Source organism: Camellia sinensis, chromosome 6 (assembly GCF_055761805.1).
Source record: "Camellia sinensis isolate YWXY chromosome 6, ASM5576180v1, whole genome shotgun sequence".
In the NCBI taxonomy this organism is placed as follows: domain Eukaryota; kingdom Viridiplantae; phylum Streptophyta; class Magnoliopsida; order Ericales; family Theaceae; genus Camellia; species Camellia sinensis.
In genome coordinates, this window is record NC_138966.1 from 197,267,911 (window position 1) to 197,285,882 (window position 17,972).

The 17,972-nt window shown below is 38.0% G+C and overlaps 1 long non-coding RNA gene across 2 annotated transcripts; it reads right to left on the reverse strand.

The window, feature by feature from the left end:
- Positions 1 to 12,358: 12,358 nt before the first annotated feature.
- Positions 12,359 to 17,572, reverse strand: LOC145792193 (uncharacterized). 2 transcript variants are annotated; one of them, XR_014331570.1, is made up of 4 exons: positions 15,656 to 17,572; positions 15,491 to 15,573; positions 14,583 to 14,669; positions 12,359 to 12,572 (listed from the first exon to the last, which is right to left on the reverse strand). It is a non-coding gene; the product is annotated as an uncharacterized LOC145792193 (long non-coding RNA). The 2 variants fall into 2 exon arrangements; XR_014331569.1 differs by lacking the exon at positions 15,656 to 17,572 and having other exon boundaries at positions 15,491 to 15,632.
- Positions 17,573 to 17,972: the final 400 nt, after the last annotated feature.

Below are 17,972 nucleotides of genomic sequence, written 5' to 3' on the forward strand. Positions count from 1 at the left end.
CTCCAGAATATACACCAGCTTCTCCAGAGTATACACCAGAAGCCTTTTCTCCAGAGTATTCGCCAGTACCACCAATGTACTATCAAAGCACTCCAGAATATGTAAGGGGAACAAAACAAAGAGACACCGGGTGTAGGTCCGACTCTGAGCTTGTAAAAAAGGCGAAAAAACGACTACACTTCAAGGATGATGAGGTGAATGGCAGGTGTATGTCGGATGATGAAGTATGGAAGCATTCAAGTAAACAAGCAAAGTCATCTCAAGTTGAGGATCCTAATGAAGATTGGGAACTTAACTTTTCCCCTGATGATTCACCACACACATCCCCAGCTAGGACATACGATGGAGAAAGTGTATCAAGTGACCACTTTGACTTTCCTTGTAATGTCATCACTGTGGACGTAAATTTTGAAGAGCGAGAAATACATATCATTCGCAATCCAGGTGATGACGAGAAAGCAAAAATTGAAGCTAGAAGGGAAACAGAACATCAGGCAAAAGTAACAGTCTCTTTGAAAGATGAGGGTTTTGAAGCCCATCAAAATTTGAGTATTGAAAGAAATCAAATTTCTGGGCACCCTTTCCCTAATTGGGTCGAATGGGTTCAGTTCCCACGAGGATACGCAGTACCTCGTTTTCCTTTATATAATGGGACAGGTTGTCCAAGGCGCCATTTGGTTCGTTTCCTTGCACAATGTGGAAATACAGTAAAAAGCCAGGCGTTACTTCTACGGCAGTTCGTTCTTTCTTTGGAAGGATGGGCAGCGGATTGGTACTTCAGCCTGCCACCTAATTCAATCCCAGATTGGGACACCATGGCTGATCGATTTTATAGGACATTTTATAAACCATGGCCAATAGAAATTGAGATGTCAGAACATTTGGATGACGAAGGTACATCTTCTCAAACATATGATTTCATAGAAGGGACAATTGAGGAGAAGATTGAAACTGCCCTTGACCTTCGAGAGATGGGCACTTATCGCCCAAGGGATTTGTTCCCTTTATGGGTAGAGCAAACACCATTTCCTGAAGGATACGAACTTCCAAATTTTGTCCTATATGAGGGTTATGGAGATCCTCAAAAACATATTAGGCGTTTTTTGAAACAGTGTGGGGAAACAGCTCAAAATGAAGCACTTTGCCTAAAACAATTCCCCCTTTCCTTAGAGGGGATCGCCTTTGACTGGTATTGCTCCCTCGATGGAGTCGTGGTGCCTAGTTGGGAGGCCATGAAGAATGGTTTTGAAGATTCTCAATGCTTTTATAGGCGTGACTCCCGGTACCTAAGAAATGGGAGAAGAATGCAGCTTCAGGAAGATGGAGAAGTGACTGATGATGATGATCACCCTGCAGCTGGACCAGTTAACATGGTCCAAATAAGTGAGGGAACAAAAGAAGTTGAGGTCAACGGAAAGGCGGTTGCTGAAGTATGCCAGACTTACTTGACCTACCGGAGGAAATTACGAAATCCTCAAGACCCTCAAACGTCAGAAGTTTCACAGGTCTTGCTGGAGGAGGAGCAAGTGAAATATGATGTGCTAGCTCATCTAAAGAAAATTCCAGCATTGTTGAGTGTATATGATGCACTGAAAATGTCTCCAGAGCTTCGAAAGTCTCTAATATATGCCCTGTCCAAGCCAGAGGATTTCCACAAAGAAATCGAGAGTAGAAATCAAGAGAAGGCAACTACATGCATGGCTATGGTAACCTTTGGTGACAAAGACATGTGTGCTGAAATGACAGACCATAATCGGCCTTTGTTTATCACTGGACTTATCCATGATGTGAAAATTTCCCGAATTCTCGTTGATGGAGGATCTGCGGTGAACTTTCTGCCTCGGAGGGCCTTAAATTTGTTAGGGGTTCGAATTTCACAACTTCACCCAAGTCGTTTGGTCATTCAAGGATTTAATCAGAATGAGCAACGCCCAATGGGGAAGATTGAATTGCGAACCAAGTTTGGAGATATTGAAGAAAGTACTGAGTTCTTGGTCATTGATGCAGACACCTCCTACAATGCTTTGCTTGGGAGACCATGGATGCATAATCATCATGCAGTGCCATCAACTTATCACCAATGTATCAAGTACCCGTTGCTTTCACCCAAAAAAGAGGGGATAATTGTGGCTGACAATGATCCATTTGGTGAAGTAGAGGCCTATTATGCTGATGTTCGCTTCTATACAAAGACTTCACAAAGAAAGAAAAAAGATGTGAAAAAGTCTGAAGATACTCCGAATGTCAAAGACGTTCTAGAGTCTACTCCAGTTTCAACAAAAAGAACTTTTCGATATGTGCCAAAGTCCGAAAGGACACTGGGGGCAAAGGCTCTAGCCCCAATAAATCCAATTTTGGATCTCAAGGGTGAGTTCACGTTGCCATTAAGGAGGACAGAATGTACCTATGTGGAGAAATATAATAAGATTGTGGTCCCTTCTAAAGGAAAAGGATCGAAACCCATCATATTTCACTCACTTGGAGATGTTGAACAGAAAGTGAAAGTTGAACAAGTGCCAGAAGAAAACATCTCGAGTTTTGAGAAGCCTAATTTCAGTGCAGAAATTACACAGATGTTGGTGAAAGTTGGTTTAGATCCTGAAAAAATACCCGAAACAATGACACCCTTTGACTTTGCATTAACGCCTTCGCAGAGGCAAGCTATACAGCAAGGCGGTATTATCACCGCTAGGACAGAAGGGTTAGGCTATCGGGGTGATGAGGAAAAATTTCCAGTAAACATGACTATCACTCAAGATGTGTCGGAAGATGTTGACCAAGATGAAGCTCAACCTGCACCAATAGAATTTGAAGCAGGAGGCCAAGCTACCGTGGATGACCTTTGTGAAATAAATCTGGGTGATGAAGGAGAAAACAAACCAACCTTCATTAGTGCAAATTTAAAGGAAGAAGAAGCTCGGCAATATATTTCCTTTTTAAGGGAGTATCGTGATATATTTGCATGGAACTATAGTGAGATGCCTGGTCTTAATCCAGAGATTGCAGTCCATAAGCTTGCAATTCATCCTGAGAAACAGCCAATTAAACAGCCTCAGAGGCGAACTCGACCAGAGCTTACAGCCCAAATTGAAGCCGAAGTCGACAAGCTTATTAATGCAGGATTCATTAGGGAAGTCCAATATCCAACCTGGCTAGCAAACATAGTGCCGGTCAAGAAAAAGAATGGTCAAATAAGGGTCTGCATTGATTTCCGTGATCTCAATGAGGCTTGTCCTAAAGATGACTTTCCCTTGCCCATCACTGAGCTTCTTGTAGATGCAACTACTGGGTATGAAACCTTGTCTTTTATGGATGGATATTCAGGATACAATCAAATCCGAATGGCACCTGAAGATGAAGAAATGACTGCATTCAGGACTCCGAAAGGAGTCTTTTGCTATAAGGTAATGCCTTTTGGCCTGAAAAATGCTGGGGCCACGTATCAAAGGGCGATGACTATAATTTTTGATGATATGCTCCATGACACCATCGAATGCTATGTTGATGATCTCGTCGTCAAGACAAAGGAAAAGGAAAACCATGTGGAAGATTTGAGAAAAATCTTCGAACGTTTGAGGAGGTACAAACTCAAGATGAACCCACTAAAATGTGCATTTGGAGTTTCATCAGGAAAATTTCTTGGGTTTGTGGTTCGAAACAAAGGGATTGAAATTGACCCTACCAAGATTAAAGCTATTGCCGAAATGCCTCCTCCACGAAACTTAAGGGAATTGAAGGGGCTACAAGGGAGATTGGCCTATATCAGAAGATTTATTTCTAACTTGGCTGGTCGATGTTTGCCATTCTCAAGATTGATGAAAAAAGGTGTTCCATTTGAATGGGATCAGCAGTGCCAAAATGCTTTTAATAGTATTAAGGAGTATCTTTTGAAGCCTCTAGTACTCATGAGCCCAATAAAAGGGAAACCACTTTTGTTGTATATAACAGCCTTGGATGGTTCGTTAGGGGCACTGTTGGCACAACATAATGAGCATGGGAAAGAAAATGCCTTGTATTACTTGAGTCGTACTTTGGTTGGGGCAGAAGTCAATTACTCCCCTATCGAAAAGACATGTCTTGCCTTGGTGTTCGCCTTGCAAAAACTAAAGCACTATGTCTTGGAACACGAAGTTAAGTTGATATCAAGAGCAGACCCCTTGAAATATATACTTTCACGGCCCATACTTTCAGGGAAAATTGCAAAGTGGGCTGTAATTCTCCAACAATTCGCAATTGAATATGTTCCCCAAAGAGCTGTAAAGGGGCAGGCTCTAGCAGATTTTTTGGCAGCACATCCTATACCTGATAACTCACCTCTAGTAACTGATTTACCAGATGAAGAGGTTATGCAAGTAGAAATTCAGAAAGGATGGGAGATGTATTTTGATGGAGCTTCAAGGAGTTCAGATGGCAAGAAGCAAGAAAATCCTAAAAACAATAAAGCTGGAATTGGAATTGTGTTTGTGACTCCAGACAATGCTATAATCACCCATTCTTTCGCCTTAAGTGAAGGATGCTCCAATAATGAAGCAGAATATGAAGCTGTAATTGCTGGATTAGAATTGGCATTACAAATTCCTATTGAAGAACTCTCAATTTATGGAGATTCGGAACTGGTGGTAAAGCAACTCCGTGGAGAATACATTGTTAAGAAAACAAGTCTCATCCCATATCATGAAAGGGCTGATCAATTGCTTTCGCAATTCAGGAAAACACACATTTTCCATGTGAAGAGAAGAACAAATGCTCGAGCTGATTCACTTGCAAGTTTGGCTGCATCACTCACCCTACCAGATAGCAAAACAATTACTATCACGGTAGGTGAAAGAAGGGTGTTACAACCTTTAAAGGAGGTTTCTGACTTGGTTCCAATCTTGGTCGTCACCACGAAAGGAGAAAACGAAGAGGATTGGCGAGAACCATTCGTGACTTACCTCCAACATGGTAGGCTACCTGAAGATAAAGTAAAAAGAATTGAAGTGAGACGCAGGGCTACCAAATTTGTCCTGTGGAAAGATGGAACGTTATACAAAAGGTCTTTGGATGGAATGTTCATGCGGTGTATAGCCAAGGAGCGTATTCAAGAGGTAATGGCAGAAATACATGCAGGTGTATGTGGGGCACACCAAAGTGGTCCTAAATTACACATGCAGCTAAAACGGTTGGGATACTATTGGCCGACTATGATTGCAGATTGCATAAATTATGCTCGGAGATGCCAAGTCTGTCAATTCCATGGGAACTTTCTCCACCAACCCCCAGAGCCTTTACATTTAACAACTTGTTCTTGGCCATTTGCAGCATGGGGCATGGACATTATTGGTCCTTTTATACCTCCGTCTTCAGCAGGATATCGATACATCCTAGCTGCAACTGACTATTTCTCAAAATGGGCAGAGGCCGTGGCTTTAAAGGATATAAAAAGCACAGTTGTCTCCGAGTTCATCCGAACCCATATCATTTACAGGTTCGGGATTCCAGAAAGTATCATCATGGATAATGGACAGCCGTTCAGGAGTGATACTTTGAACAAGTTATTTGCTAAGTACAAAATCAAAAACAACCATTCATCAAGATATCATGCACCTGCCAATGGTTTGGCAGAAGCTTTCAACAAGACATTGTGCAAAATTCTCAAGAAGATGGTGGATAAGAACAAAAAAGCTTGGCATGAGAAGTTACAAGAAGCTTTGTGGGCTTATCGGACTTCGCACAGAACTCCTACTCAAGCAACCCCTTATTCGTTGGTCTTTGGAGGAGAAGCAGTGTTACCACTTGAGGTTCAAATACCATCATTGCGAGTGGCAATACAAGAGTCCTTAACGGAAGATGAAAGCGCAAGAGTAAGGTTGGCTGAGCTCGAGACCCTAGATGAAAGAAGGTTGTATGCTCAACAGAATTTGGAGATCTATCAACAAAGGATGGCAAATGCGTTCAATAAAAGGGTGAGGCTTCGCTCCTTTAAAAAGGGAGACTTGGTACTAATGGTTAGAACACCCATAGTAGTCTCACGAAGAACCAAAGGAAAGCTTGAGCCCAAATGGGAAGGACCTTATGTGATTGAGAAGGTTTATTCTAATGGGGCCTATTTGTTGATAACGATGGATGGTGACAGAATCATTCCCCCAACTAATGCAAGGTTCTTGAAAAGATATTACCCTTAAGAAAGCCTGCTAGGTTGAAAACCCGAAAGGGCGGCCTAGGCAAAAGTTAGGGCAAAAAAAAAAAAAAAAAAAAAAAAAAAAAAAAAAAAAAAAACACCAACGGTATTGTATGTGGTTAAACTGCTAAAATACCTCACCGAAATCTAAGGTGATAAAACATTGGATACTCCTGGCCCGCAAGAGTATAAACTGTGTACGGCCAAACAAAAGTAAAAAAAACCACCAACGGTATTGTATGTGGTTAAACTGCTAAAATACCTCACCGAAATCTAAGGTGATAAAATATTGTATTGAGAAATTTCATATAACAAGTAAATCTTTTGTGTAAAAAAAAAAAAAAAAAAAAAAAAAAAAAAAAAAAACCCACCAACGGTATTGTATGTGGTTAAACTGCTAAAATACCTCACCAAAATCTAAGGTGATAAAACATTGGATACTCCTGGCCCGCAAGAGTATAAACTGTGTACGGTCAAACAAAAGTCAAAAAAACACCACCAACGGTATTGTATGTGGTTAAACTGCTAAAATACCTCACCGAAATCTAAGGTGATAAAACATTGGATACTCCTGGCCCGCAAGAGTATAAACTGTGTACGGCCAAACAAAAGTAAAAAAAAACCACCAACGGTATTGTATGTGGTTAAACTGCTAAAATACCTCACCGAAATCTAAGGTGATAAAATATTGTATTGAGAAATTTCATATAACAAGTAAATCTTTTGTGTACGACTAAAATAAGACAAATCAATGTATTGTATTGAGAAATTTCGAATAACAAATAAATCCACCACTGAGCAAAATTTCATAAATACATTATGTTCTGATGAATAAAAAATAATAAAAGTGCATTCATTCATTAAGAGAAGCCTTAGCCCTTTCAAAAGCACGTTCCACAACACTATGTTGTCCATTCTTCTTCTTGTGTTGGCTCAAAACATTCAGAGCAGTTTGCACGTCTTCTTCTGATTTAATCCCACATTTCTTCAAAATAGGGGCAAATGTGGAAAGAACGTCATTCAACCAAAAAATCCATATGGGGGATCGCAAATGGGTAGAAATGCCACGGACATTAAAGGAATTATCCCACTTCAGTTTTTCATGCTTCATTCTCTTGAGAAGAGTATTAAATTCAGAGCAGTCAAGGTCCTCAGAAAATGGACGAAGGATTGAGACAGGGAATGAACCAATTGATTTTGAATGCCCTTTCTCGAGAATCTCACAGCAGTTTCGAATTCCTGTATAAACCAAGTCTTCGAAAGCCGTATGTAAAGGGATGTAGGGGTCCAACTCGGTGGGTGACAATAAAGCAGTGATAGGTTTGTGCCGAATTATTTTCGGACCAGATTTATCCAGTACATCCATCTCGTCACGTCGAAGATATTCAAGGGTCTTGTCCATGCTTCCTAAATAAAAAATATATAAAATAAAAAAAATATAAAAAAATAAAATAAAATAAAAATGGTTAGTGAAGGCAAAATGTCATAATATAAAGAGATTAACAAAAGCCCCTTGGCCAAGGACCCAATCCGTTGGGGTGACGGACACGTTCACTGCCAAGGACCCAATCCGTTGGGGTGACGGGCACGTTCACTGCCAAGGACCCAATCCGTTGGGGTGACGGGCACGTTCACTGCCAAGGACCCAATCCGTTGGGGTGACGGGTACGTTCACTGCCAAGGACCCAATCCGTTGGGGTGACGGGTACGTTCACTGCCAAGGACTCAATCCGTTGGGGTGACGGACACGTTCACTGCCAAGGACTCAATCCGTTGGGGTGACGGACACGTTCACTGCCAAGGACCCAATCCGTTGGGGTGACGGACACGTTCACTGCCAAGGACCCAATCCGTTGGGGTGACGGGCACGTTCACTGCCAAGGACCCAATCCGTTGGGGTGACGGACACGTTCACTGCCAAGGACTCAATCCGTTGGGGTGACGGACACGTTCACTGCCAAGGACTCAATCCGTTGGGGTGACGGACACGTTCACTGCCAAGGACCCAATCCGTTGGGGTGACGGACACGTTCACTGCCAAGGACTCAATCCGTTGGGGTGACGGACACGTTCACTGCCAAGGACCCAATCCGTTGGGGTGACGGACACGTTCACTGCCAAGAACCCAATCCGTTGGGGTGACGGACACAATCACTGCCAAGGACTCAAGCCGTTGGGGTGATGGACACGTTCACTGCCAAGAACTCAAGCCGTTGGGGTGACGGACACAATCACTGCCAAGAACTCAAGCCGTTGGGGTGACGGACACATTCACTGCCAAGGTTTCAAGCCGTTGGGGTGACGGACACATTCACTGCCAAGGACTCAAGTCGTTGGGGTGACGGACAAAATCACTGCCAAGGATTCAAGCCATTGGGGTGAAAGGACACAATCACTGCCAAGGACTCAAGCCGTTGGGGTGACGGATACAATCACTGCCAAGGTTTCAAGCCGTTGGGGTGACGGACACATTCACTGCCAAGGATTCAGGCCATTGGGGTGAAGGGACACAATCACTGCCAAGGATTCCAAGCCATTGGGGTGAAGGACACAATCACTGCCAAGGATTCAAGCCATTGGGGTGAAGGACACAATCACTGCCAAGGATTCAACCCATTGGGGTGAAGGACACAATCACTGCCAAGGATTGAAGCCATTGGGGTGAAAGGACACAATCACTGCCAAGAATTCTAGCCACTCATTGCCATTAGGCTAGAAGGGGCAATGATACCTGCAAAACAAACTCTGACGCCTTGCATGTTGCCTGCAAAAGAGGGAAAAAGACGTGAGCTATTGCCAAAAAAAGTCATCATGATTCGTACAATTAAAATTCACTTGTACGAATCACGAGGGGGCAAGGTTGATTTTCGACTTTTAACAAAAAAAAAAAAAAAAAAAAAAAAAGGTTTGCTAAACAGTTTGAAAAATAAAAATAAAAATAAAATAAATAAAGAAGTTCCTGTCCAATTAAAGTTTTTGGCACAAACCTGATGTTAAATACCATCATGATGAATCTAGATATAAACAGTCATGTCTTTGTTCCTGATTTTCTTTAGATTAACATACACAAATTTTTAATTGGTATAACATCCTGACTATTTCTCGAAATTTATATCATGGGAGGCCCCAGCAGATATGGAAGGGACTTTGTTTACCTCTAGATTATAATCTAAATATTAGCCATCTGCCAATCATTGGTCTATTTAGATTCATGATCTACAAAAAAAAAGGTTGCTCAAAACAGTCTTAAAAAAAAAAAAAAAAAAAAAAATCTGGTTAAAGAGAGAATCAGGCAGATTGCTGCTTTATGTTCTTTCTTGAATAAAAGAAATCTTATGCCTTAAAAAACATCTAGAATTTATGAGTATGACATCCATGAAGTTGGTATGGGTGTTAAAACTTTCTTATGACAGCAGCAAAAAAAAAAAAAAAAAAATAAAATAAAAAATGGCAGCAGTAAAAATCAAGGGGTGAAAAGAAAGCAATAAATATTATGATGAAAGTATACCTGATTAAAAGGAATATGAAGGAATTCTTTTGTTCCTTCTTTAAAGTACAGCTTTTGTTGGAAAGAAAAAAATAATGGCTGCAAAGTTGCTGGAAATTTTCTGAAAAAACTAAAAAAAATCTGCTAAAAAAATCTGCAGGAAAAATCTGCAGGGACAAAAATACATATAAAGGAAAAGTCTATCTTAAGAAAAGAGGTAGTGGTCTCCTAAAATACTTCAAACAAGCAAGAGTTTAGGTAGGATTTGAAATACTAAGAGTTTGTGTTGAATTAGAAATCCTACCAATGCAATCCATCCTATTCCATTTAGACAAACTCCTAAAATATATATAGATATATATATATCTGCTGTAAAAAAAATGGTGGCAAGTTGGAGGCCCACAAAAGAAAAGGCCCAATTAAAAAATGGTGGTCTAGAAAAGAAAAGGTCCATGATGGTTTAGAAAAATCCATGATGGCCTAGAAAACAATTTACTGCAAAAAAAAAATATATATATATATAGTGGCAAGTTGGAGGCCCACAAAAGAAAAGGGCCCATTAAAAAATAGTGGCCTAAAAAAAAAAAAAAAAAAAAAAAAAAAGAAAAGTCCAGGATGGTCTAGAAAAATCCATGATGGCCTAGAAAAAAATCTGCTGTAAAAAAAAAATGGTGACAAGTTGGAGGCCCACAAAAGAAAAGGCCCAATTTAAAAAAAATGGTGGCCTAGAAAAGAAAAGGTCCATGATGGTTTAGAAAAATCCATGATGGCCTAGAAAACAATTTACTGCAAAAAAAAAAAAAAAAAAAAAAAAACTAGTGGCAAATTGGAGGCCCACAAAAGGAAATGCCCAATTAAATCTTGGACCTTACTCATGACCCTTCAAAAAAAAAAAATAAAATAAAATAAAAGGTCAAGTCCATAAGAAGGACCCATGCAACAAAAGTAAAAGGGCCTATAAAAAAAAAAAAAAGTCGTCAACCCAAAAATAAAAATAAAAATAAAAATAAAAAAATAAAAAAAAGGCTAGGGACCAAAACACAGAAATAATCCCATCCAAGACCTAAAGATCATCCACATAAAAGTGCCAAATTGTCGTGACTCGCACAGTTAAAAAAATTCACTTGTGCAAGTCACGAGGGGCATTTGTTGGCACATAAATTTTAAACCAAATTTATGTTTAAATTTCAAATACAGTCAATGACACACATAGAGCCTACAATAAGATTGTTGTAGGCAATCACTTCCCAAAATGATTAATTTGCTCCGTTGAGGTATATAAATAAAACAACGTCGTATCTTAACGACGTTATTCAAGATGCTCAAATGACACGTGGAGCCTACGAAAAAATGACACCTGTAGAGCCTACAGCAAAGACATCACACAGGATGAAACCCCAAAGATCAATTCGGTTAATCAGATATACGATTAATCAGATAGCGCTATTATTCAAAATTTAAATAGCGTTATCATTCAATTTGAAATTCAAATATCATTCAATTTGAAATTCAAAATGAAGATGAAGCGTTCCTATCACCTGATGGCCCTCCATAAATATGAGGACCATCACACAAGACCGGGGGATTGGAAGATCAGAAGTGAAAAAGATCAGAGAGAAAGAGAAAGAAGTTGAGAGCTAAACAAATCGTTACAAGAAAGAAGAAGAGAAGGCTAGAGAATTCAAGAACCTACGCTAATGGCGATGAATAGGTAAAGGGTTCCAAACCCAAACTGTATTTTGTATTCGAGGGTTCAAAACCCATAATAATCGTAATAAAATATTTTCTTTTTTTTTAAAATTGTCTTTTGTTGTTTATTTTGTTCTTCATTAATCAGAGGTTTCATTTTGCATAAAATGTGTAATTAACGATCTGAAATACAGATCGGAAATAAGAACCTGCTATTCAAATAATCAACACTGTTTAGTCCAAAAGACTAAACAGTGGACATTTGTAACATAAAATTTTGAAATGTGTTGAAACACTTCATGTTTTAAAATTTGTGTCTACAATCACACACAGCTTTCCAATATCTAACAATAAAAAATAAGGAAGTCTCCTTGAAAGAGGGGGCGATGAAGCCCAAAAATATACAAAACAGAAAATTTTATCCCATAAACCCCTTAAATCTTCTATATTTATCCTCAAACACTCCTGAATTTCTTAGCGTGTCTTAGATAAATCTAAACATACCCCGTTAATGTTAGTGCAGATTCAGCAATATGACTCGGCATAAATTGATCCTTCAAAGCACGAATAGTTATCAAAGTTATTTTCTCTAAGACTCTTTTAACATATTGAGTCCTCCATGTATACTTCACTCATTCCATAACTGTTCATCTAAGAAAGGAAATACAGTATCATGGAAATATTTGTGCACTAGGATTGCACTAAAATTGTATACATCTCTTCCACCAGATATATATGCATTTGGTGAAAGTGTCCTGCAGCAGCCAAACCTAATCTGTCCTACACCTTACTGATGGAGTTTCATTTCCCAAATGAGTAATTAATCCATTTTGAAATGCCAAAGCAGCACATTTTGGGGCATGTAATGAACCTGGAGAGTTCCATAAAATAACAAACAGAAGCAGGAAATAATCAAGTAACATTTGACATAGTTACCTGTACATCTCCGGCAGCAAATACACCTTCAATAGAAGTTTTTGCAGTACCCTCCACCAATACATAACCTTAGCTGTCAAGTTCAATTTGGCCTTCCAAAAATTGGCTATTTGGTGAATGACCTATCCCATAGAATAAGCCTTTTGCCTCAAGCACAGACTCGTCCCTAGTGTCAACTTTTCTAACCAAAATGCCAGACATTTGCCCTGTCGTATTGCTAACAATATCCAGAGTCTTTGTATTGAAGTGCACGGTGATATTTGGATTGTTGTAAACTCAGAAACATTCGCCATAATAAACCTGTTAAACAAACATTCAGGGAGTTGAAACTCAACATCTAAATTGTTCATTAGTAATTCTATTCACCAAATGGGGTGAAAAGAGCAACCCATCCCATTAAATACATCAAACTCGTATAACAAGAAAGAATCAAACTAGAACATGCATCCAAAAAGAAGGGGGCCACACACATGTGAGGGAATAGAAAACAACCACCACCATAAAGCAAACTTTGGGTCAAAGTTTCATATCCAGATATCATAATGCCCCCACACGCAATCATGTTAAACAATACAAGTTTAGGGGCAATACTCAATAACGAACTTAGGGGCAATACCACAACCAAAGAATTAGCATAAACATACCAACTAGGAAGCACAAATGCTTTTAAAAAGGTGCCCTGTGCGTATGGTGGTACGTGTTAGACACCAACACTCTTTGGACATGCCCCAACACTGTGAACGTATTGTATATTTAGCATTAGAGCATTAGAATTTCCTTTTAAGAGTTTCCTATTTTGTTCTTTCCTAATGTGTTTAGTGCATCTCTCTACTTAAGAAACATTCGGTCTTGTAATTGATTAAGAGATTAATGCAAAACTAATTTTCTCTCTTTCTCCTCTACCAAGTTCTGAGACCTTGACAATGGGGGTTATGAGAAACAACCACCCACCAATGCTGGACACACATCCTATCATTTTTCAAATCTTTTAAAACCAAACACACTTCAAACATTGGCGGCACACATCTCCCTTAGACGTGACACATGTAATTTATCTAGTCATACCGGAAGATCATTTTGGTGGTGTGCCACCCACTAGCAAGGGGCTTTTTTAATTTTAGGAATTCAAACGCCTAAAACTTCCAATTTGTTTTGGAATAGAGCTTTTTAAAATAAATATAAAAATAATGTAAATTTAAACATATTAATCCCTCTTCCTTTAGCTTTTTAAATTTGAGAATCCAAAAGCTTAAAACTTCCAATTTGTTTTAAAATAGAGGTTTTTAAAATAAATATGAGGAGTGACGTGTCAAGAAGATGATTAGTTGATATTTAAATATTCTCTAATTATCAACCAATCATCTGCTTGACACATTACTGAGTCTAGAAAGTGCATCTAAAAAGTGAACTTGTATATCATTTTCCTTATTATTATTTTGATATCTATTTATTTTTTCCCATGTCCATGTTTTTTTTATTTAAAATTTCCCTGTTAATGCGTACATATTGTATCACAGCCGCATGGTGTATACATGTATTCAGGCTTCTTATTATCCTAGCAAATCATCATATTATCTGGAAAATGTTTCCACTGGAAGCAAAATAGGAGCCATGGGTAATTTACTAATTGATTCAGGACAACACTGACCCGAAACAGTTGCTTAGGGTTGAAGATACTAACTACAGAGCTTAAGACCAGGATGACTAGTAAGCTTGCAAAATGTTGGGGGTAATAGTAGTATCTTTAGCTTGAAAAATTTATTAATCCGGGTTACCATATTATTGTAGCATCCTACTGATAAGCCTCACACATTGCATAATTAAGAGCATCATACAACACCATCTAGGAAGGTAACATAGTTACCAGTGAAATATGTCTCTTTGCTTCATTAAAAGCCCATTATCATATCTAAGTATAAAAAATAAGTAATTATAACCACAGAAAACAGTTTTAAGAGCCCAGTTTTAAGAAAGCAACACTTAGTGCTATGCGCCCAAATAGTAAATTGAAAGTCTAACATGCTTTTAGAAAGCAAAGTCCTCTATTGGTCAAATATAAAACTACTCTTCAATATATCATTTAAAACAACTACAAGAAGATAAAAATAACTCTGTATTCCTATAAATTAATTGAGGTATTAATTAAACAAAAGAAAAGAGATGTACATTCTGCTAGCTGCACTTGCCGCTGATAAACAATGGAACAAAACTAATAATAAAGCGGATCTACTGCAGCACTGACAACTATGATAGAATTTGTGCAAAAAGTTGACCTTAAGTAAATTGAATTTCAAGTTTCATAAGCAGTACCTTATGTGGAAGATTGGAGTAAAGTAAAACAAATGAGAAAATTGGAAGAATGTAGAACAAAACCCTCCTATCAAGAAAAACCCCAATCTGCAACAAATATGTTACATCAAGTTAGAAAGGGGGAAATGTACTTTAACTCAAGTTGGACAATTTCAAAGAGATCCAAATTCTAAGCAACATGTATGCTGTATAGAATTTTAACTAAATGTCACTACATCAAAAGATCTGCAAACTATTATTACACTAAAACATGAATAGTTTAAGAAAAAGAAAAGCCTCGCTAGCTATTTATGCAAACAAAAACCAACTCAGAGAAGCATTTAACATTAAAGATTTTTAAATAAGTTCTTATGCTTATAAAACATGTAATATGATTAGCAGGCGAAATGACCATCAGTACTTTACTGAGCTCAAAAGAAAAAACATTTCTCGGGACCACTTTTCTAGTAAGATATAATACCCACTACACTGCACTCCAGAGTTGTTAACCATGACAATAGAGAAGAATCTGAAAAACGTAGACATCCAATCCAAGCAGCAAGCATATCTCATCACACTGTGACTGAACAACTAGCATATACACGAGAATGAGATGCCTGGCAAGGCAAGAAAGAGCTTTTTATATCAGTTTCTAGACTTACCAAAAAGAGAGGATATGAAGCAAGCAACGAGCGGGGAAGTGCTGAAGTGAAGTACCAATAAAATGGGATGTGTCTAGAGTAAATATTGAGGAACAAATAAAATATGAATTTCACAAGATACTCTAGTTATGTCAAGGGTGTATTTTGACGAGAGTTTTGAGGAATTTATGACATAAAAAGTATAATAGAGTAGCACAAACAGACCACTACCTGAGCATAGCTGAGCAGCCAAGAATTAAAACACCCAAAAAACAGTAGCAAACTTACCAACAACATAGCACACCAGAGACCATCACAGCAGCAACCATGCCCAGACCACCCTCAGCCATTGACACAGATTCCAGTGAACACTGCTTCCATATGAAGAATACATCTAATTAAACAAACTGACATATGCATAGCTCAGCTCCTATTCCTAATGCAATATTGAACCTGCTGCCATGTCATGATCCTTGCTCCATTTAGCAGCAACTAAAAGTGATAACTCAGAGCCCACCCAGCAACGGGGCAGCCTCCTTATAAGCCCAGAGAACTCGAGGCCAATCCACAGCAATAGACAACAATATCACCAACCTCAAGGCCACACTCCAAAACAGCATGTCAATTTAGTATCAGTTAGGTAAAACAGCATGTAAATCCAAATCTTTTAGAAGAAAAATTCCAATAAATATTAGAAAATACAAAGTAATTAGTTTGTAGTTAATAACATTTCTATAAGGGAGAAAAAAGAAAAATTTTAGACTTAAATTCATATACAACAAATTAGATATTAGCATATTCCTATCGATGTGTATTTTTAATAGAAGCCACTGAAGTCAAGGAGCATTTAACCAAAAAATAACATGATATGCAAAACTTCTGCACCTGCTTTCACTTTTTCTCCTTTCTCCCCCCCTAAGGTTAGGCTCCAAACCTTCAACCCAATGCTTTTTGAAAAGGCAGAAGGATAACAATTTCTCATTTGCAAAATTCAAGAATAGGAACATTGTTACAGTTGAAAGTTAATCATGTCACATAACAAACAGAGGCTTGGTTTCAAAAAATTAAGCCTTAACATGCCTAAGAAAGTTAATCAAAACTAACAAGTAAATGACAACAACATACTGACAGTCTAGCAAGCGCAATGATTTCAGCTTATGGATGACATATAAATGGTAATTTGGCTTCTTTGTGATATTATTATCAAGAAGACTAAGAAACTGCAGCTTAGGGAGTGATGCAAGAGGATCAATCTCAACCAAATTCGTTAGTTGATTGTTAGTGAGAACCAAAGTATGCAACTTGGGCAAGAACTCTGCAAATCCACAAAACAGAACATATCAAGCTTATGTTTGCTGAATAAGCATTATATTTTGTGATTTATTCACATTTTTATTTCACCAAACTTTTCATCTCCTTGGTGATTTCTCATATATAACATGATAAGCTTCAAATATAGCCATTTTCTTTATATATATATATCTATACACAAGATCCAGAGGATTGCACCCGCCCATTGATAGTGAGTATCCTGTGGAGGCCAAATGGCCCATTTCACTAGCATAGAAAATGAAGGTAGAAACATTATCAGTTATGTACAACTATTTAGATTTTTTAATAATGTTTTCATCTTTCCATTTCAAAATTATGAGTCATTCAGATAATGGCATCTAATTTAATAACTATTCATTTTGTTTTTTGCTATTTATGAAATAAAGAAGTCCATGTTACTCAAGGAGAAACAAAACAGAGCTGAAGCCAGCCATACATGAACAATTGATGCTATCACATCTTAAGTCTAAATGGCCCATTAATTCCACTCCCACAGGTCAACTACCCCTAGACCACACACAAAAAGCACTAAAAAAAGGTACAATTCATAGCTCTAAACCCCACCAATTCATAGACCTCGTATTTTTTCCCTTTTGCATAGAGAAATTGACACTCGACGCAAGGAGAGAAAGGAATTCATAGAAATTAAGTGAGGTGTTCACTTGTAATAATACTATAGAGATATAGATAGATATGTATTAAAATAACACCCACAAGAAAACAATATAAAAGCATAGGAAGAGCCAGCCATTCTTAGTGGCATTTTATCAAGCACCTAGGAGGCATAAATAACATATATATAGTTTTCTTCTCTGCTAGACAGTAGAAATAAAATAGAGATACATAGAGATACCTAAGAAAACATAGATTCACAAACATACCCAGCCAAAAACAACAAAGAGAAACAGAGAAGTAATCATCGTACACATAACACAAATCATCTTGATATGGAGAGTCACGATTTTGGTATATGTTAATATTTAGATACATACAAACATATGCAAACGTCACACAAAGACAAGGAAGAGAATCACCTCATACGAATTTTCTTTCCAGCAAAAACCTAGCACAAATCTTGAATAAAGAGAGAATGGTGAAAGTAAAATAGGAACCATTAGAAGTAAAAATCAAAATTACCTGAAAAATTGGCAATGACAACGAAACCTTAATTTTTCAATCAAAACCCCCCAAATAAAAACCCAAAATTCTCAATTTAAAACTTAACTTCTCAAAATTTTTATTTTTATTTTTCAATTAAAGTCCCCAAATCACTAAACATATACATGAAATAGAACAAATGGTGATAGAAAAATCTGAACAGAGTTTGGCTAGAAACAGAAAAATCTACCTCCAAAGGGCTTCGGGACTACCGTGTTTGCCTCTCAATCTCCACCGATTCAATTGATAGTAGAACTTTGAAGAACAACGGTTTGAAGAA